A 21,529-nucleotide genomic window follows, 5' to 3' on the forward strand; every position below is an offset into this window, starting at 1 on the left:
CCAGTCTTCTGTATTCCTGACAGTGGCCGGTACTGGTTCATTTTTTTGTTTGTTTGTTTTTGTTTTATTCTCCTTCCTGAAATGATCATCATTGAATTGGGCATGACTGACCGGGGTGGACTGTCTTAGGTTGCTGACCCCATACACTGAAGGGCAGGTACACAGACCTTCATAGTGCATCCTTTGCCTCATAGCATGGGACACAGAAAACCTAGCTGTTACATTTCCCTTCCACACCAGGATCACAAAGGGGATGTGTATGTACCGCATCCTGAGGTTGACCAGGACGCGCTTTCTCTTCTGACCTGAACTAGGGCTGGGTGTTGTTTCCTTTGGTCACTCTGCTCTTGGACTTCACAGCCTCAACCTATTTATGCTTCTCCAACCAAGCACCATCTCGTCAACACACGCTGGTGTCCTTCGGGTTCAAAGTTGCCTCTTCAGTGGTAGCCTGATTTACAGAATGTTAAGAGTGGTGGCATAATTTCTAACAGGAAGGAGCAATTAAAAGGCGCGAAGAAAGTCAATGGAGAAGTTGGACCAGCCTCCAAACCCTGGCCTTGGGTTGGTGGCCAAGCACGTAAATGGAACCCTGATTGCGGCTGGTTTCAAGAGGAGGGCAAATTCTAAAGAATGAACTTCTCCAGGGAGGAGCATGAACGAGTGAAGGATGTCAGCATCATGCCAGGACAAGCCATAATTGAATCAGGACCCTTCAACACTGGCCCGACTCCAGGGCAAGATAGGCCAGATCGGGAGTGGACCAAAGACGACCTCGGAAGACACTAATTAGTGCAGCAAATGTATGGACAATACAGCCTGCATTAGAGGATGTCATGGTAGCAATTCTGACCTGAGTTGAATTAACAAGGAAAGTAGGGGCAGAGAACAAGGTCAGAAAGTTGGCTGGTGGGAAAGGAAGGAGTGGTGTTGTTATTTTAAAAAGATGTTAAAGTGTGGGCTGGCGGGTAACTAGTGGCGGTGGCGGCTGTGGGGCTGGGCATGGGGCTGGCAGGGCTGCTGTCTAGTGAAACGACTACCTTCCCTTCGAGCATGCAAGCAGGACGGCGACCAGGACGGCGACCGGAAGGAAGAGGAAAAAGGTGTGACAGCGCCCGGCAATTCCAGAGCTGCAGCAGCCATGGCCCCAATCAAGGTGGGGGATGCCCTTGCTGCGGTGGTGGCGTTTGAAGGGGAGCCTGGGAACAAGGTGAGCCTGGCCGAGCTGAACCAGGGCAAGAAGGGTGTCCTCTTCGGAGTTCCTGGAGTCTTCTTCACCCCAGGCTGTTCCAAGACTCACTTTCCGGGGTTTGTGGAGCAGGCTGGTGCTCTGAAGGCAAGGGAGCCCAGGTGGTGGCTTGTCTGAGTGTCAACCATGTCTGTGTGACCAGCGAATGGGGGAAAGCCCACCAGGCAGAAGGCAAGGTCCGGCTCCTAGTGGACCCCACTGGGGCCTTTGGGAAGGAAAACAGATGTGTTCTTAGATGACTCCTGGGTGCCGCTCCTTGGGAGCGAAGGCTCAAAAGGTTCTCCATGGTGATTGAAGACAGCGTAGTGAAGGCCCTGAATGTGGAGCCAGATGGCACAGGCCTCACCTGTAGTCTGGCTGGCCCCCAGTATCCTCTCACAGCTCTGAGGCCCTGGGTCCAGATGCACTCCGCACTCCCACTACCCTCTCCTTGTCTCACCTGCCCAGCCCTGGGCAGCAGGCCTGGCTGCCCCTGAGCCGGGCCACCCAATTGGAACCTTGGCCAAATTTCTGCAATAAAACACACCTGGTTCAAAAAAAAAGATGTTAAGACTTGGATATTTTGGGGAAGGGTCCAGGAAAATGGGGGCAAGTGGAGCTCTTGGAAGGAGAAGGTCTGAGGCCCAGAGCCAGGCCTCTATGCAAGGCAGGTGCTTGGTCATCAGCCAGTGGCACTCTCCCTGTTGGAAGTAGGAGGTGGGGACTGACGGTAGGCGAGTAGGGCTCCCTAAGCGGCTATGGGTTGCACTGCTAGCCCCCCAAGGTCATCAGTTAAAATCCACCAGCTGGGCCAGAGCAGAAGGATGAGGCTTTCTGCTCCTTGGTCTGGAAAACCTCGAGGGGGCAGTCCTTACGCTGTCTGCCACCTTCAGGGTGTGGGCTGGCTGGAGATGAGTTTTCTGTGTGAGTGAGCCCAGTTCTTCCCCTGACTCACTTGAGAATGGGGAGTGGGGTGGGAAGACACCTCGGGGTGCAATGTGAGGAAGGCGCTTCAGCAGTAGGCTATCAGGCTTGGAGAGAGATCATGCAAGAGAGGCAGATAGGAACTGGCACTGTATAACCAACCGGGCAAGGATAACTTGGACTCACCCCCAGCCCAACTTCCTGCTTCTTTAACGCAAGATCCAGCTGAGCGTCCGCATGGCTCGAGTCAATATTTGGGGTCTAGCCTGGAAATCTAAGGAGGATTGAGAGCACTGTGTTTCTAAAGATCCCTTGGGGGCTCTTATTTATATTTTCAATCTATCACACGGCTGAGGATGGTTTTTCTGCCAAGTGATCTGAAGAAAAACGAGGCGGAGGAAATAAACCACCGTGGCAACACAGTGTGAGAAGCATTTTAAGGATTGTGATTTTTAAAAATCATTTTATTAGGGGCTCATACAATTCTTATCACAATCCATACACACATCAATTGTGTAACGCGCATTTGTACATTCATTGCCCTCATCATTCTCAAAACATTTCCTCTTCACTTAAACCCCCGCATTAGGTCCTCATTTTTCCCCTCCCTCCCCGTTCCCCCCTCCAGTCTGGCTAGACCGGAGGAGGTACACTGGTACAGCTAGGAACTGAAAACACAGGGAATCCAGGGCGGATGAGCCCTACAGGACCAGTGGTGTGAGTGGCGAAACAAGGAGGGTAGAGGGAGAGTGGGTAGGAAAGAGGGAACCGATTACAAGGAACTATATGTGACCTCCTCCCAGGGGGACGGACAACCGAAAAGTGGGTGAAGGGAGATGTCGGACAGGGCAAGATGTGACAAAAAAAAAAAGGATTGTGATTTTTTTAACACCAATCAAGAACGCCTAGGACGAGAGGGGGATCTGCGCAGATTTGAAGAGAAGTGCCCTCAATACAAAGGGCATGGTGACAGTCGCGCGCGTGGTTATTAAAACAAGAGGTGCTTCAAGGGCGGAGACTAGGATGCTTCCCGAAAGTGAAACACACGGGGGTGGGGGGGTGGGGGGTGCAGTGAGTGCGGCAATGGGGAGAATTTTAAGACTGAAGAACACAAAGAATCAGCTCCCCAGTGCAATGCGCTTCAAGTAATGATTCCAGGGTGTCTTGGGCACAAAGGGAAAACAAAGGGACAGAGACCCGAGGAAAATCGAGCCCATGGAAGCCAACGCTTTCCGGAGGCAGAGGTGCAGTTGGGGTCGCCTCTGGTCACTCCGCAGGGGGGAGGGGTGTCTCGCGCCAGGTGCACAGAGAGAATAGAACCATTTTATTTTGCCCAAACCAGAAAACGTGTGCTATGATCAGCCGTGGCAGCTGTGTTTTGTAGCAGCGAGTCCACAACCCTGTCGTTTCTGAAATAGAATATGCAAATGAGAGTGGAGTTCGTGGAATTCTGAAAAGCTCATTTGATTCCTACCATGGTATGTCTGCTGCGGTCCCTCTCTCCATACAGAGCACAGCCACTGGGGAACAAAGGGGGGCTCCTTCAATAAAGCAGCCTCTGATGACTACCAGACAAATTACATGCCAAATACCAATTAATAAGAGGTGATTAATGGAGCTGAGATTTTACAAGAATACGCTATAGAATCGGGCTCTTATGGGGAAACTGCAGGAGGTTTCTTTTTAATCTTACAGATCAAGCATGTATGTCCACTTCTTCCACCACCACTCCAACCCCCAAGGGCTCCCCGAAATGAAGGAAATACATATTCTGTATGGAATGGGGCTAGAAAACAAGAGAAGCTGCCAGGCGGAAGGCAGAACGGGCAGTTCAAGTACTTGGAGTTGAAACAAGGCCTCTCAGAGAGGTACCCCAAAGATATACCAGTTCCACAAAGGGGTCACAGAATTGGGCCAGAGTCATCAACAGAGTGAATGTGTTGAAAGAAAGAAAGAAGCATCGGTTCTCACGAAAGCTAGAGCCAGCGTTTGATACCATTCTGCACCACAGTGGCTGCAGGCTCTGTTCTTGATGAGAGACAGAGACCCACCCTTTACAGGCAGTGTGTGATCTGCTGGGGGAGCTCCCCATGTGGGGCTGTGGGCCCTGGAGAGATGCCCAGAGGAGCCCAAGGGCATGTCAGACTCTCACGAAAGACTTGGAGGCCAACCCAACAAACCGCTCATGAAGAGCCAAACCAGGAAGCACATGGCTGCCTGTGGTGGTCTGCACTCAAGTTCTTCCGACTCAGGGGTAGGCCAGTCAAGTCTTCAGGTGGCAAGGCTGTTCTCCAGTCCTGAACCTTCCAGGAGTCCCCTCATGTAGCACTCCCATCCCAGGGGAGAGGTCTTCTGGGGAGCCAACGTGAACCCTGGGAAAGCCAAGCCCAGCAACTCGTGTGCTCAACAGCCTTTCATCCACACAAAAGAACGAGACACCAGAGTGGAGGGGAAGCGGCCAACGGTCCAAGAGGAACAAACAGGACAACCGGATGGAGTGAAAGCCCACCCCTTTCAGAGGCAGGTAAGAACTTGAGTTTTACTGCCTACAGGTAAGAGAAGAAAGTGACTTGAGGCGGCGCCCAGCCACGTGGGGATGCAGTCCAGAGGACAGTGGGAGGAGAAGGCACAGGAGCGTCTGAACACGACCCAGAGGAAGGCAGAAAGAAACAAGAGGCCCCTTACATTTGAAGGCTCCGGAGATTCACTTTACAAGTCAAAGTTCGAATCCAACAGACCATTTCTTATCCTTGGGTTCTGTAACACCATCTGGTAAACAGCATATAACAGTCGTAATATCATATGTGCTCATTCTTGTTCTTATAATCAGCTGAGAGATTGTCATCATTTACAATGGAGAGACCATCAAGAGCCAACGAATGCTTTTTGGAGGTCGGAAGAGATGGGAAAAGAAGATGAAGTACGTTAATAGTCTTACCTGAAGAGAGAGGAGGGTGGATGCTACCCGACATGGACAACTCAAGAGAAAGATGTTCGACATCAACTTTAAAGGTCATAAAGGCAACCTCTAGAATCATTCATCAAATAATATAACAATAAAAATCGGGAGGGTAGGAAAGGTGGGAGATAACATAAATGGGCTAAATAATTCTTTCACACCAGCAAGGCACCATTCTGCCTTAGTTGATAAATCAGGGAAAGGCAGTGTATCATTTAAAGTTATGATAATGACTATTGAGGGAACTGAAACCAGAAACTTTGAGCACCATCTGTCTCTGGGGAATGGAAATGGAGCTGGTGCAGCAGGAGAATTCTGCTTCTGACTTTATGACTCTACTTAGCCTTTGTGGTATTTCCTCCCGTATTTATGCATGGCGTCTGTCTCTAAAGAACACAAGACAAACAGATTCTCCTAGTCAAAAACAGGCTGGCAAACTTCTTAAAGGGCCCAAGAGTCAATACTTTAGGCTCTATATTTGCTGTAGCTACTCAACTGTAGCGTGAAAAGCCACAGCCCCTAGGTTCCCAAAGTTATTTGGCCTACTGCCCTTTTGCAAGGAAAAAAAAAAATGACTCAGTACTCCCCTGGAAAGGAGCCATTTTTTGTGCTGTAGCTCACAGCCCAGCATCAAGTGTAGGCCGGGGTCCTTGAGGGATGATGTGGTCCACTTTGGGAAACCCTACCACAGACAATACAGAAACAAGCTCTGGAGGCTGTGTGCCAATAGGACTCTATTGGTCAAAACAGGGAGGGGAGGATTTGGTGCTGTGACTCAGTTTGCTGTCCTTTGGCACAGAGGGCTTCATGTTAGTGGCCGCCCGTCCCAGCTCACAGACACGCCACGTTTGCAGTGTTGAACCGCTCCATGGGGTGTACAGAGCTGTGACCTTCCCGAAGCAGATCACTAGCCCTGTCTTCCAAGCTGTCTTTGGAGGGGGTTTGAACTACCAACCTTTCAGTTAGTAGTGGAGCACTTTTAACTGTGTGTGTCACCCAAGGATATAGAGAATGTGTAAGAAGTCTGAACACGCTCATTATGTAAGCAATGAGCTAATTAACAGGACCTGTTGAAAGATGGGTTGTCTTCATGAAATTTGTGGCAGTAATACAAGGAATGGGATTATCACCCCCCCACCCCACCCCCCGAGGTTGACAGGGAGGTTTTCTATGCAGTGTGTTCTGGGCCCACGCTCTTGGAGGTAGGAGGTAGTGCATTATGCTCCAATGCACGGAGGACGGACACACACGAACACACACACACACACACACACACACACACACACACACACACACACACCATACCATACCACATACTGAAAGACGGGGCATAAGGACCAGCCCAAAGAGCCTGGCCTGCAGCCCCAGCCCTGAGGACCATTTCTACAGAGCGGTCAACTAAAGGAGGAATGAGGCTTAGGAAATCAGGCAAGACTGAACTCTTAACGGCAGGTACAAGTGTAGGAGGGGGGGAAGGACAATGGGAAAATGTTAACAAAGTCCATTAAAATAATGGGAGATAAGAGTAGCTCCTCTTTACTATAAAAAAACATGAAATGTTTTCACCTTCTCCCACTACTGAACAGAAAAAAAATTTTTTTTAAGCCAATTCAAACCAAATGAACAGAAGAAAATAATGTAAAGGGCCACGGATAAATTAATCTGAATGACTCATGGGCTCTTTCCTTTAAAAGGATCGTCCCCTTGTGGTGACTCGAAGGAGGCCCGGGGGCACTCTTCTGCTCACAGGAAGGTTGACAGTTCAAGCCACCAGCTGCACTGCGGGAGACAGCTGTGGCAGCCTGCTTCCCTAAAGACTGCACCCTGGGAAACCTGCCGGGCAGGTTCTACTCTGTTGCACGGGGTCACTACGAGTCGGAATCAACTTAGTGGCACTGGGTTTGGTGGTGAATGCTACCAGGAAAGACTCATTACTGGTGAAGGTGTCCAGTTCTGGGGCTCGCCGTTTGCCCCTGAGGTGTGAGAGCTGCCTGGCAGACGCGAGACTGCTGAAGAAACATCGGCAGAGTAAGTCCAGGAGCTACATCCGGTAAAGCCGTGACCCCTCCATTCAGGGCCCCATTTCATGCGCAGAGCAGTTTCAGGACCAGATGTGATTGTAGTGAAAAAGGAAAGAAAATCCGTGGGAGGGTTATGTTTTATTTGGAGCTTGGTTTGTGTTTCCAACAATTATTTTAATCGCTTGACAAGTGAAAAAAAAAACAAAACCCCCAAAACCAAGCAACACTTAATAACTGTGTGCTCACAAATGTTCCCCAACTAGGCTGGGAAGCAAACCCTGATTCGGGTTTAATTTTACCGTATACTTATTTTATTTACTTTAATTGGACCATCGAGGGAGAGGAGAAACACACATTCAACACCTCCCCCCAGCCCTCAGACAGAAAGGTCAGGCGCAGGGAGAACACTAGGCCTGGCGTCACAAAGTGCAGTCGCCTGCAGTGTCCCTCCCCCACGAGCCTCCCCCATTACTAGACCATACAGAATCCCTAGTGAGGTTTCTTGTCAGTTTTCATCATAGACGAGAGTGATGAATACAGAGGTAAGAGTTGCTTAAGGTCTGATCACGTTTACATACCCATGGACACCCAGGTACTGCAGACCTCGGGAGTGTCTGCAGAGGTCGCTGTGCCATTGGGAGCCCAGCACCCTGCAGACACGGGCACTGCACCACCTCCAAAGAGCAGAATGTCCTAGTTCATAGAACATATTGTGGACACTAAACGACACCTACCTGTCAATTATGTCAATGGGATATTTCTTCGGGTATATAAATGCTAACAGCAGAGCTGGTTATTTATAAAAAAGATCTTTCTCCACTGAATTACACTAGTATTCATTATGACATTATTCATAACTGAGCAAAAGCCTTTTAGAATCTTTCTCCCTCTGGTCCTCTCACCACTACGTCATTTACGCTGCTCTCAGAGAAGTGATTGATAGAGGTTGACAAGGACCACTGGCCACCATATTGTAGCTGGAATGCCAGAGCATCGGACAAAACTAGCGAATGAAAGCACCGGCACCGGAGAAACCCACGGCACGTACCGGTAGTGTGTGCTGACAAAGCCCTTGTGATTCCAAGAGTCCCGGTCATGGGGGGAGAATAGCAGCCGTGGTGGGAGTGCATGGGAAAGCTCAAGAGAGAAATCGGCCCGGTATGTTCGTTGATGCACATGAACTAGGCTTGTGAAAAACGTTTCTGTTATCATAATTAACTCTATGGCTGTTTTTATTTTTTAAAAAAAAGATCCGTTTTGGTTGGGAAACCACACAAAGAACTTAATGGACAGTCATTTGGGTGTATCCTCATCCTCCCCTCCCCCACAGTGTCACACGGCGCAGTCCCAGACCCGAGGCACCTCCTGCGTCTCCCCACGACACCACGGTCCAGAAGGTTAGCATTCCGGAACCACGTGAGAGGCTGAGGCCAGCAGATCATCAGCTGCCTGGTGCTTGGCTTGTTGGTGACAAAGCCCATCTGAGTGCCAGGATGCTTCACCTGATCCCGCCTTGCTGAGGGAGGGAGGGGTCAGGAGAGTGCAGGTGGAGAGCTACTGTAGGCGAAGAGAGATGTACGGACACAGTAAATATTGGAAAAAATCTTAGAAGTTGGGAAAAAAAACAAAACCCAAAACAAGTGCTGAAGCTGCTGTGTGAAAACAGATGCCATGCCACAGGGTAGCCGTGGAAGAAGAGTCTTTCACATTTCAGCTTGGTTTCTCTACAGGCTCGTGGTGCACGCGTGGAACAAAGCTATCTCCCCAAGAAAGTGAGGTGCATTCTAACCTTGAAGCGCCTCGTTTATTCCCAGGGTTTGTTGTTGCTGTTGTTGTTCATTTCCATTTAGATTCTGTGGGCTAAGGGATCATTTGTTCCCTATCCAACTAAATGAGTTGGTAATGCATATCAGCGGTATTTCATGTTACGTCACCGAGTGCTAACTGTGGGAGCAAGATGCCTGGCATTGCTTTGACCCTACTGGGCAGCAGCTTTGCTCTTTCCTCTGGGTTCGGAGGATCTGCTTCAGATCGGCTTGACTTTTCATGGTCCCTGAAATGTTCCCCCATCCAGGGACTGCTGCAGCCCTCCCAGTGCTGCCTGGCTCCTCACTGGGTTCCCACTTTTGTCTCAGCCAAATATTTCTCAACCAGCTTTCGGGTGAAGATGATTATCTAAGCCTTTGCTCATTGGCTACTCACCTCACCCCACTGACAGCCCGCCCTGTGCTTCTGTTGGCTGTCTTCATGATGATGGTGAACCAGCCTTGACCTAGCCCTTCACAAAGCGTGCTGCCAAGTCAGCTCTTGGAAAAGCCAGTGACAGTTTCTGGAATGCATGTGGAAGCATCTATGAGTAAGAGATCTGGGCCTAGAACTTGATCTACAAGTCTTGGCAACCAGCACCGGGCAGCTGGGACTCTGGGCGCATCATGTTAATAGGTCTGATCAGAATAAATAGGAGTGGAGGAAACAGAGGAAGAGCCAGGCCAGGAGAAGGGTAGCTAGAGAAGGAGACGGGTAGAAAGTACCGAGGCTTTACCTGGGGGTGGGTCTAGGAAGCACCAACTCTCCAAGCTGCACTTCCTGTGCCTCGAGGCTTTACCCATCACGTGACACTGGGTACCATGTCCCAACCACTCACACTGTGGGTTGACAGAGACACTCCCCTACCAATCAGGCGCTCACTGCTGTGCTTGGGGCTATGAGGAGTTTCAGAGGGGACTTGGACCAAAAGTACACCTTACACAGCCACAGAGCATAGATGGCTGATCCCGAGCTGCATGGCATTGACTGGGCTGTAGGGTGCGTGGTTCCTGGGGCAACCAATAAACAAACACCCACTGTCTGAGGGCTTCATTGGCCTAGTCCACATCCACATCGCTGGACTGCCATCCAGGGTGTAATTGTTGGGGGAGGGCTGAGGTTGGGGGATGCCCAGTTAGAGGAGGGAAGCCACTAGAGTGGGTAGCCATGCCATGGCAGGTCGTGTGACGGAGGTCACATCGGGCAGTGTGCTGCCGAGGGCGACAGTGAGCCCAGTCCTTGGAGGGAGGCAGGGTGCATCAGAATTGAGGATTTAATGATGGGTGCATTTTTAGAAATGGGAGGGAGAGAAATCTGAGGGGCCTAACACGCATTTCAACATGTAATCTCCTGCGTGTTTTAAAAACAAAAACAGGAAGTCTGTTCTCAAGCTGACTGTGGTCATGATGGCACCGTTCTTAAGACGATGGCCCTGTCCAGTTGTACGGCACATGGATTCCAGGCAGACGGCAACAGAACCCACGATGACCCAGACCCCTCACAGCCCAGATGTCAGCCGTTGAGACATGTTTGACGCTCCTCTGGGGGCACTAAATTTGGGAACAGGTGAGAAGAAAGGGCCGGTGTGCTGAGAGCCCTCCATGGGAGAGCCGGGCCTGAGCCTGACCTAAGATCCTGTGACGTGGGCAGGGTGCAGGGAGAGGTGGCAGGGAGAGCAAGGAGGAGAGGGTGAGCTGGGGCTGGACTGGACACAGGGCCTCTGTGGACCAGTGAAGGGAAGTGTGGACTGTGAGGAAGAAACCCAAGCTGGGCTGGCCATGGGTCAGACAGAAGGGGCAGTCAGGAGTCAGAGTGCAGAGGGGGCCTGGTGTTCACATTTGGATTCTGTTGCTTCCTGGCAAGTAACCTGGCCTTGCGGTTTCATGGTGCCTCCTAAAACGGAGGTGCTAATTGTACTTAGCTCCAGGTGTTGTTACAAGGATTTGTGGAGCACTCAGCACAGCAGCTGGCCCGCTGTGTGGCTCATGTGTGTGTTCTTACACCAGGCAGCACCAGGAGAAAGGATCTTGCAAGGCAGACACGTAAGTTTGTCCCTGGTAGGCTCCTGACCTTGGGGGGTTGGGGGGCAGGGCAATAGGTAGGAGGGGCAGAAGGCACAGGAGGCTGTGCCCTGGGGAGTGAGCAGGTCCAGAGTGGGCGGGGGCTGGGGCTCTGCAGTGGGAAGTGGAGGAGTCTCAGCCTAAGCAGTGCTCCAGTAGCCTCAACAGGCCTCAAGCCACACCGCGGACTGGAGATCCAGCTAGTCAGCAGTCTAGGAGGTGGTCTCCTGGGGCCAGCTTTCTTCCCTCGGATCCCTCTCAGTGCCATATAAATTTACTGGCTCAGCCTTAGTGGCACGGATGGGCACACAGTTGACTGTTAACTCCAAGGCAGGCAGTTCAAAACCACCAGTTGCACTGAGGGAGAAAGTTGAGGCTATCTGCGCCACAGAGATTCAGAACCTTGGAAACCCTCTAGAGCCGTGGTTCTCAACCTTCCTCATGCCGTGACCCTTTCAGACAGTTCCCCATGTTGTGGTGACTCCCCACCCATAACATGATTTTAGTTGCTACTTCATAACTGTCACTTTGCTGTTACGAATCAGGCAACCCCTGTGAAAGGGCTGTTCAACCCCCCCAAAGGGGGCGCGACCCACAGGTTATATAATATATCTAGAGTGGTATATTACAGGCACTGCTGTCCTAGAGCAAAGCTTCTGAAACTGTGGTCCGAGGACCCATGTGAGGGGGTCGCAAAAGTGAATCGGGGTACCTGCTACAGGATGAAAGGATTCATTTCTTTAAAGAGAAATGGATGTGCCACAGTTGCCCGCTCCGGCGGGACCAAACACTCAGCCGATACGCAAAGCCACCAACTCCGGCAGCACCATTAGCAGAAAAGGAAAGGGACAAAAACAAACCCCACAATCTTCAAGGGCTTTGAGGCTTGTCGTCAAGAGTAATGTCAACTGCACTCCCAGGGCCATCGTTCATACGACACGTGTGTGCTTCAACATACACTGAAACCTCTGCCTTGTCTTGGTGGCACTGGCTTTTACCTTAACGATGCTAAAAATCTGCTAAGCCCTGGTGTTTTGGAGTTCGCTTCCATGCACACGCTGCCCACACCCACGAGGGGTGAACAGGGGGCTGATGTTCCTCCCGATGCAGTGCTGGCTCTAGGAGAGCTGGAGAACAAACCAGTGTCTGTCGCCAGGAGTGAGGTTGGCGTATTCATGATGGAAATCCATGCAGCAGCCAGAAGCAATGAACTAGATTTACATGCAATAATGTGAACAGATATTACACACATGACCCTGGGTGAAAACGTTGGAATTAGGATGGGACGTAGAGCCCCATGCTGTTTTGTGGTTGTTGGTATCAAGAAGTAAAATTGGTTTTCTATTGCCCTCCTGGATTCTGCAACTTTGCTCAATTTTCCTATTAGTTCTTGGGCACATGCGTATATATGGAACAGAAAGAGGCATAATAGTTGAACAGCCTTTTCACAAAAGATAAATAAAATGCTAATAAACAAATAAAAAGGTGTTCAGCATCATTAGTCACCCGGAAACATGCACATTAAAACCACAATGAAATCCCATCCTCCCCCACAAGAACCACTAAAACTTAGACAGCTGACAACACAAGTACTGATAAAGATTTGAAGCAAATAGAACTTTGGGCCATAGAGGTAAAGGTAGAACATACACTCACCATCAGATCCAGCAACATGCATGGTTTTATTCCAAACAAGATATGCCACACTAATATATATATATATATACATATATATATATGTATGTATGTATGTGTATGTATATGTATGTATGTATATATACATATATATATATCTTAGTACCATATAAAATAAGGGTTTCTAGATGGATCAAGCATTTTAAGGAAAGTCCGAATGACGAGCTCAGAGCCCGGTGAAGACCGCCAACCTTCACAAGTGGAACAGCTGGGGAGGACGAAGGCTGCAGCACTGGCATTGACGCGGTGGCTTGGGAAGCTGGAACCTCGCGTGGTTTGGTGTTCTCCATTTAAGGGAGGCTCTTGCCTTCGGCAAGCTTCAGCAATCTTTGCGTGCCAATTATGCAAAAGATGGGCTGGCTTGGTCCTTTCGGTAAGATAGAAGCTAGTGACGGTGATTGTCCGCAAAGAACCACGCTGGAGGACAAGGCCTCAGGGGGACCAGTGTGGTCCAGAGAGCAAGGTCCAACCTACAGAGGTGCTTTCCTGGGAGTCGCTCAGTGCGCTTGATTCAGGGAAGGCAGTGCCGCTCAGAAGCTATGGCAACTGTTCTCTGCTATCCCCAAGAGCATCTCGATTTTTCTCAAAGGACACAGAATGATCACAAGGGCTTCTCAGAAAGAAGTCTGGGGAAAGTGGAGAATGGCCACGGCGAGGAAAAGGCCAAGACAGTTAAGCTAAGGACTTCTCTCCCTCGGGACAAGGCGTCAGCTCATTCTTTATGGACGGCAAAGGCTGACCTATGAGAATTTCACTGGGAAATCTTACCCCATCTACCCTTCAGCCCTGATCTTGCCCCTTTAGACTTCTCGTTCTCCGGACACAGAACAATTTTATAAAGGACCATGGGTTGAATTCCCCAGGATTCCACACCTGTCCTATGAGTCAGAAACAATTTGATGGTGGTGAGGTTGTTTTTTTAATTTATGCTGAGTGAAAAAGCCAGATATGCAAAATACTTACTGTGCTGTCGCATTTAAATGAATTTTTAGAACATGCAAATCTAACCTGTAAGTATTTCAGTGATCGCTTGGGGCAGGAAGGAGGACGAAGGGGTGTGGAGGGGTGGGGAGGACGGGGATGTTCCTCTGTCTTTTTGTGGTAAGGTGACATGGGCGTACACACCTGTCAAGACTCACCCAACTGGAAATCTAGTAGGGTATGTAAATTATTCGATTACAAATACAACGGAATGGTCCAGTGAATCCCAGCTCTTCCCGGTGTTATTTGCAACAGGCGCGGTGTCATGTAGCAGACAGCACAGGACAGACGTCACGGATAACTGAAATGAGCTAGAGAGCGATTCTTAGAGCTTTCCACTCCTGTGGAGCTAGGGAACCACAGGCATGGAGCACGACACTGCACTGACCTGTCATCAGCGAGGAAAGTGACTTCTGATCACGGAGCGTGAACGCTCCTTTTGTGTCTCCTGAGGTCACATTCTAAGTTTAAATTCCAGGCCCTTTCAATCGGCGAGTTGCTTTCCTTGAAAATTAATTACTCTCCTTCTTTAGCTGTGATATCTCTTCATTTTAGCAATGCTTCCTCCTGTGCATTATATTAGCTGTGTAAAATATAGCTGTGGGTGGGACGCTGGATGGGCAAGTCATCTGAGGGATTTCACAGTGGTGCTGTGAAACCATTCCTCAAGCCAACTGCACAACTCCCAGCGCTGCTCCAGGAACCCTCCGGCACCCCAGGTGAGTGCATCATGAGACACGCGGGGCAGGCTGACCAGGTAGACGGAAGACAGTACCTTGAACCCAAAGACTTGCCCTTAGCAGGAAGAGACTTCAAACAATGGAGGAGTCAACCAGAGGGGACCAGCGCATCAGCCGTCAAGCGGTCACGCACAGTGCCTCGCATGCCGGACATGGCCCAACACGAGGGACAGGCTCTGAAGGCACACGGCTTACCTGGGACTGCTTTCTTCAGGAAGTGCCAAGAACCACAATTTGTACCTCAAGACGAAATGACTCAAAATCAAGGGATTCCCGATGGCCACAGAAAAACCTCCTTTCTCCTGGGCCCTTGCTAAGCAAGCCTTCTGACTGTTCCTTGACCACACCCGTGAGTCAGTGCTTCGTCTTCGTGTGACATAAGTACTGTGCTCTTGCAGGGACTCAGAGATTAATTTATGTGTTTATGTCCTGATGTGTGTATTTTACATAATCCAGCTGTCCCCAGCTAAACTGCAAGTCTCCTAAGGCAAGAAACTTGGTTACCTGTTTTTGTAATGGATAGGACCATTTGGAGGGAACCCTGGTGGCACAGTGCGTTACATGTTACTAGCCACAAGGTCAGCGGTTCGGAACCACCAGCCTTTCCCAGGGGGAACATTGGGTCTTCTTCTCCTGTGAAGATTCATAGTCTTGGGAACCCACATTATACTTTGTGCTTTCAGGTGGTGGGGAGTCAGAATTGACTTGATGGCAGTGAGTATTTGTTTCCTGGAAAATTTCATTTGAAAAAGTACACTGTAATAAAGAGTGCAGAGCTTTTAACATTAAGTTTTTAAGCAGACATATTCTGATTGCAAAATAATTTCCCATTAAAATATTAAATTTAGGAGGATGGTATATTAATTTCTCTTTTTACATAACACTGCTGTGATGATCCAGAAAATACCTTTCCACAGTTGGAAAGCTATTTACAGTAACATCAAATGTTAACTAAGAGTGAAAATGTATTCAATTTAAAAAGGAATATTAAGCAAAGAAATATAGCCTAAATAAAACTTATAATTTTCCCTTATTTGCCATAAAATGTCATATTTGAGGAGAAGAAAGTTCAATATTTTAAAATTCTATGCTTCAGAAATGGAATCATTTTGGCCATTTTGGATTTTCTACTCTCGATCTGAAATCTCATCACACCCTTCCCTGTAGCCTCCTCATGCACATGAATGGTGTTAAAAAATCCTACACAGAAATCATTCTTGTCTAGGACCTACTCCCCTGGGTACTCCCTCATTCTGATAACATCCCCCAAAGGCTACAGTTAATTTAAATGGTTCTAAGGATCAACAGTGGTTAGGTTGACAGTGATTGCATAGCTCACCCCGTGGCTACAACCATGGCTCAAATGTGGCAAGCAAGATGGTGAGGAAGGTCAAGGACCAGGCAGGGGTCTGTTCTGTTGTCCTTAGGGTCCCCATATGCTCAGAGTCAGAGGAAATCAGAGGACATATGACATTGGGCAGATCTGCTACAGGAGACCTCTATATACAGCTTTAAAGACTGAGATTCCCTGACCCAAGCCATAGAATTTTCCATCGCCTCTGCTGCATGGGAAAGCTGGACGATGCATAAGGGAATCCATGGAATGTTGGAAGCATCATGGACGGCCAGAAGAACAAACACATTTGTCTTGGAAGAAGCACAGTTAGAAAAGCTCCTTAGAAGTGAGGACGGGGAGATTTCAGCTCACGCACTTCGGACATCTTATCAGGAGGGACTGGCCCCGGGAAACGTCTGTCGTGCTGGGCAACGTGGAGGGCCAGTGAGAAGAGGACACTCGATGGAACTGGCTCCATGGCTGCAACAATGGGCTCTGAAGGGACAATGACAAGGATGGCCTAAGACTGGGCAGCGTTCATTCGATTAGACGTAGGGTCACCGTGCGCTGGAACTGACTCAGCGGTGCCTAACACAACAATAACAACATAAGACAGAACTGACCGGATGACATAAAGCGACAACTACTGACAACACACCAACGACAATGGTCTGACGGAGAGAGAAAAACAAAACAGAACTGGCTCGTGGCCTCAAGAGGGCCCTTAGAGAGGCAGGGCATCTCACTATCTTTCTCTGGTCCACTTCTGCCGCTCTCCTCAAACCTCCAATATCTCTGCCTGCATCGTGACTTTCAGGAGAGCCCTTACGTGCTGTTTCAGGGAGTGCACAACGTTCAGAAGAGAACATCTATCTGCACACGCTCATCACCACTTTGACCCGCCAACCTGCAGCTCAGCCCAACCCCTCTACTTTTTCCTCCTCGTCGGGCTCTAACCCGCTCACCTGTGGTACAACTGAGCCCGTCTCTCCCACATGGGCACGGGCACCTTCACCTTCGGAGAAGCTGTGCCAATGTACCTGATTGGCAGCACGGTGGTGAAACTTTAAATCTGTTCAAATTCTTTTTTTTTTAATTGTGGGAAATATATAGGTAACAGAACATGTGTCGCCATTTCAACAGCCTGCATATGCATGGCTCAGTGACAGTAAGCATGCTCACCACGTTCTTCAACCATCCTCCTTAATCTAATAGAACTTTCCCATCACCCTGAGCGTACGTTCCATGTACCCTAAGGACTGCATCTTCATCTCCCCCTTTTTTGTGCTGGCCCCTGACAACCACTTGGGTCTCTATTCAAAATACAAAATAAACCAAAAACCTACTGTGGCTGAGTCGATTCCAACTCATACGGTTGATGTAGGGCAGTGTAGAGGTGTTTCTCAGAGTTTCTAAGACTGTACATCTTTTTCTTAATTTTTATTTTGTTGGGTACTCGTACAGCTCATATCACAATCCAGACATCTATCCATTGTGTCAAACACATCTGTACATAGGTTGTCATCATCGTTTTCAAAACATTTTCTTTCTACTTGAGCCCTTGGTATCAGCTCCTCATTTTTTCCCTCCCTCTCCTCCTTCCCCTCGGAGTCTGTAAATCATTACAGTCTCAACTTTCTCCTATAGAGCAGTTACTAGGCTTGAACCACTGACTGCGTAGTTCATGTAGCCCAATGCTTAACCCACTATATCACCAAGGCTCTATAATTTGAATATTCTAAATAATTCAATAAGTGAGTTCATAAATATTTGTATTTCTGAGTGATTTATTTCCCCTAGCACAAGGTTTTCAAAATCCATCCATGTTTGTCATCTTATATAGCAGGTCTACATTTCAATTCATTTTAAATTCATCACTTTGACATTACTGATCAAATAGTCTTGCCAAAACTCTTTATATTAGATCTAATCAATTGCCAGCCTAACTTCTAATGTCATCCTCAGAATTAAAAAGGGAAGGAAAATGTTTGAAGGGGGAAAGTAAAATAAAGAAGGGCCACTATCAAGAAACAATCGGGCAACTCTTTATTGTAGAACAGTTGACAGGAAACTAAAGACTCTTCAAGAGCCAACATCTGCTTGTTTTACGACAAACCTCTAAGACCCAAGAGGCCATTCTTTATGATGGTGAGGCACCGTCTGCCTTCTTCACCACACTTTGCTACAGCATCCATATCTTCAGTCATCTCTTCGGGAGCACAAGTATTGAGTAGAGCCATGTCATCAGAACCAATTGTTCTTAGATTAGGGCTAGAATTAAATATGAGCCCCAAATGCATTCATAAATCTATGGTTATACATGTCTCTGGTTCACTTTCTCTCTCTCTCTCTCTCTCTCACTGCCATCCCACTGAGTCAATGCTGACTCCTAGCGACCCCCTGTGGGTTTCCAAGACTGTTTATGAAGAGTAGAGAGCCCGGTCTTTCTCCCATGGAGGTGCTGGTGGTTTTGAACGCCCGACCATGCGGATTCCTACCAGGACGCCTTGCTTAAGAGACATCATCATCATTTTATATTAGAGAACATATCCATTCATCCCCCTGGGGCACAAGGTAATTCTGTTGATAGTAGCATTAATTTAGACCAGCAGTTCTCAACCTGTGAGTCAAGACCCCTTTGGGGGGCGTCAAATGACCCTTTCACAGGGTTTGCCCGATTCATAGCAGTAGCAAATTTACAGTGATGAAGTAGCAACGAAAATAATTTTATGGTTGGGGGGGGTGGTCACCACAACATGAGGAACTGTATTAAAGGGTTGCAGCATTAGGAAGGTTAAGAAGCACTGATTTAACCAATGGTCTAGAGTTTAAAACACGACTGAGAAAAAGAAATTAAGCAAGCAGAGGCCAACTCTGTACCACACTACATGACCTTGTGTGGACTGAACTCTAAGTGACTGGATACTGTTCACACCAACAATGGGGGTTGGTGATAGAGTAAAACTTTCAGTCACACTCATTCACAAAGATATGAGCACGCCTACCAGACAGGGAAGCCAGGGGAGCATCAGAATAGCAAATACACAGTGAGGCCTGGGTGCCATTTGTTCCTCACCCTCAAAGCCACAGATCCAATGACCTCTAATTCCAAAAACTTAAGATAGCAGTCATCTGCTTCTTCTCACAGGAGAGCAATTCAGCCTTCAGTCCAAGGGATCTAAGTGAGGCACCAACTAAGGCCACATGGACGACGCATATTAGCCTGTGTGAGCCAAGGATTAAATAATAAAACTCAAATCTGAAGGAATGGTATCAGAGCTTAAATTTGAACACCCAGTTTGCAGAAGACTATGGATGAGACTGGAAGCCCAAAATCCATTTGCAGGGTCCACACATGGATTAAGCTTCCAGTGAAACCCCTCGGACTATAGTCCAGGGATGTGACTAGCCTGAGAGCATTGTGAAGTCGATGATGACAAATGCAGTTAGGTTACAATGCAATACCTTATCATGTGATCTCCTTTTGACCCACTTCAACATTGTTTCAGTTTGTAGTATTTTCTGCTTTCTTTTCTATTGAGGTTTTTGTCTAGTCATTGTTGTTGGTTTTGTTTGTTTGCTTCCTGTTTGTGTTTTGCATGAAATTTTTGCATATGAAATCCAGGATAGGTAGATCTGTGGGTAACTACATTAATCATTACCTAGGGGCGTGGCCGGGGATATTGGGGGAAATGGGGCGCTAACACCCATAAGCATGGGAAGACAATGTTTGGAATTTGATTGGGGTGATGACTGCACAACTCTTCTGAAAGTGACAGATAATCAAATTGTACACGATGTGAAGTGCATAGCAATCAAGCTTTTTTCTTTAAGTTGAGGTCACGGTCACTTCGTCAGAGGACACAGGTGGGTCACAAACAGATACATGGAAAGATGGTCGGCATGACCAGTCACCAGTGAAATGAACGTGCAGACAACAGTGCACCGTTCAGAATGCCTAGCACAAATAAACAAGCACTGGCACTACCAAGTGCTGGTGAGGATGCAGAGGAACTGGGATTTTGTTGGGAATGTAGAATGACACAATGGCAGTTTTTGACCAGGTCAAACATTCCCCAACCATAGAAGCCAGGAGCCCTGGTGGCATCGTGGGCTCTGAGTGGAATGCTAACTGTAAGGTCAGCAGTTCGCAATCGCCAACGCTTCCCGGGGCTTTCTGTTCCCGTAAAGAGTCACAGTCTCAGAAACTCACAAGGGCAGCTCTATCCTGTCCTGTAGGGTCACTGTGGGTTGGCAGCAGTTAAGTTTTGGTTGTACGATCCAGCACTCCTAGGGAATTATCTAAGTGAAGTGGAAACCTGGAGTCACACACAAACAATGTGTGGGCAAATGTTCACAGGAGCTCCATTCACACTTGCAAAGACTGAAGACAACTTGAAGTTCCTTCTACAGAATGGATACACTAACTGTGCACCATCCATGTAATGATAAACTGCTCACCAACAGAGAGGAACAAACTACTGCTAAATGCAATACCATCAGTGGATCTCAGATCCATTATGCTAAGTGAAAGACTCCAGACTCCAGGCACTAGAGACTAACTACATCCGTGCCTTCATCTTGCATTCTGAATGAGGACAGATCAGTGGGTTAAGGGTAGGGATTAGGCTTGACTACAGTTGGGCAACAGGAGGGAAATTTGGAAGATGATGGCACTGTTCTGTATCTTGATTGTGGTAGCTTTTACACAACTCTGTGATTTGTCAAAACGTGAATTTTTACTGCCAGTAAATGAAAATATAAACCGAGAAGTTTTAAATGAGAACAAGTCAACGACACAGGGAGAGGAAGGTGATTCGACTGGCACTTCAGTCTCACACATCTGCTGTCCGAGTGGGCGACGCGCCGGACTGCTGACACCAAGGTCAGTAGTTTGAAGCTCCAGCTTCCCCTTGGGAGAAAGATGAGGCTTTCTACTACTCCTGTACAGATGTATAGTCTGGAAGCACACAGGGGCAGTTCTATAGGGCTGCTCTGTGTCAGAATCAACTTGATGGCCGTGAGTGCTTTTTAATGCATCACTGGAACTATTCATGTTTTTAAAAGATCAAAGAGATATAATAACCAAATACAACACATACATTTTGACTGGATAATGATTGGGAAGAGGAAAAGAATCACCTATAAAAGCATTTGGGGAACAATTGTGAACATGTGAAAATTATGGCTATTAGGGAATTATTGACATTTTCTTGGCATGATAATGGTGGTGTGGTATATAGGTGAAGGGGATATGTGTTGAAATATGTAGGTTCAAAGGTCTTGATCAGTGGTTCTCAACCTTCCTAATGCTGTGACTCTTTAATACAGTTCCTCATGTTGTGGTGACCCCCCCAACCATAAAATTATTTTCGTTGCTACTTCATAACTGTAATTTTGCTAGTGTTATCAATCAGGTGACTCCTGTCAAAGGGTTGTTCGACCCCCAAAGGGGTCCAACACACAGGTTGAGAACCACTGGTCTTGATGCTTCCGTCTTCAGCAGTTCATTTAAAAATATGTATTTGGGTCTCTGTAAATTCTACTCGAAGCTAGTTGAGAAACCTACCACAAATATGATAGTTTCTTAAAAGTATTAACAGTTTCTGGCCATGGCATGTGCAAGGGGAAAATGGGAAGGAAAGCGCTTTATTTTCAACATGTCTTACATAGAAGTTATCAGAAGAAGAATTTCAGTACTCACAGAGTAAGTCTCACTTCCAGTCCAGTGTTAGCACAGATGGTCAGAAGGGCTTGTGTTGTGAGCTTGGTGCGGTTA

The 21,529-nt window shown here is 47.9% G+C and overlaps 1 protein-coding gene and 1 pseudogene across 3 annotated transcripts in view; one reads left to right on the forward strand and one right to left on the reverse strand.

The window, feature by feature from the left end:
• ANO10 (anoctamin 10) overlaps positions 1 to 21,529 on the reverse strand; it is a 186,535-nt gene that overhangs the window by 61,147 nt on the left and 103,859 nt on the right. The window lies entirely within an intron of this gene.
• Positions 1,130 to 1,636, forward strand: LOC101653569 (annotated as a pseudogene).

The sequence above is a fragment of the Echinops telfairi genome, unplaced genomic scaffold, assembly GCF_000313985.2.
Source record: "Echinops telfairi isolate 266 unplaced genomic scaffold, ASM31398v2 ScPeMD7_4225;HRSCAF=4972, whole genome shotgun sequence".
Taxonomy (NCBI): Eukaryota; Metazoa; Chordata; class Mammalia; order Afrosoricida; family Tenrecidae; genus Echinops; species Echinops telfairi.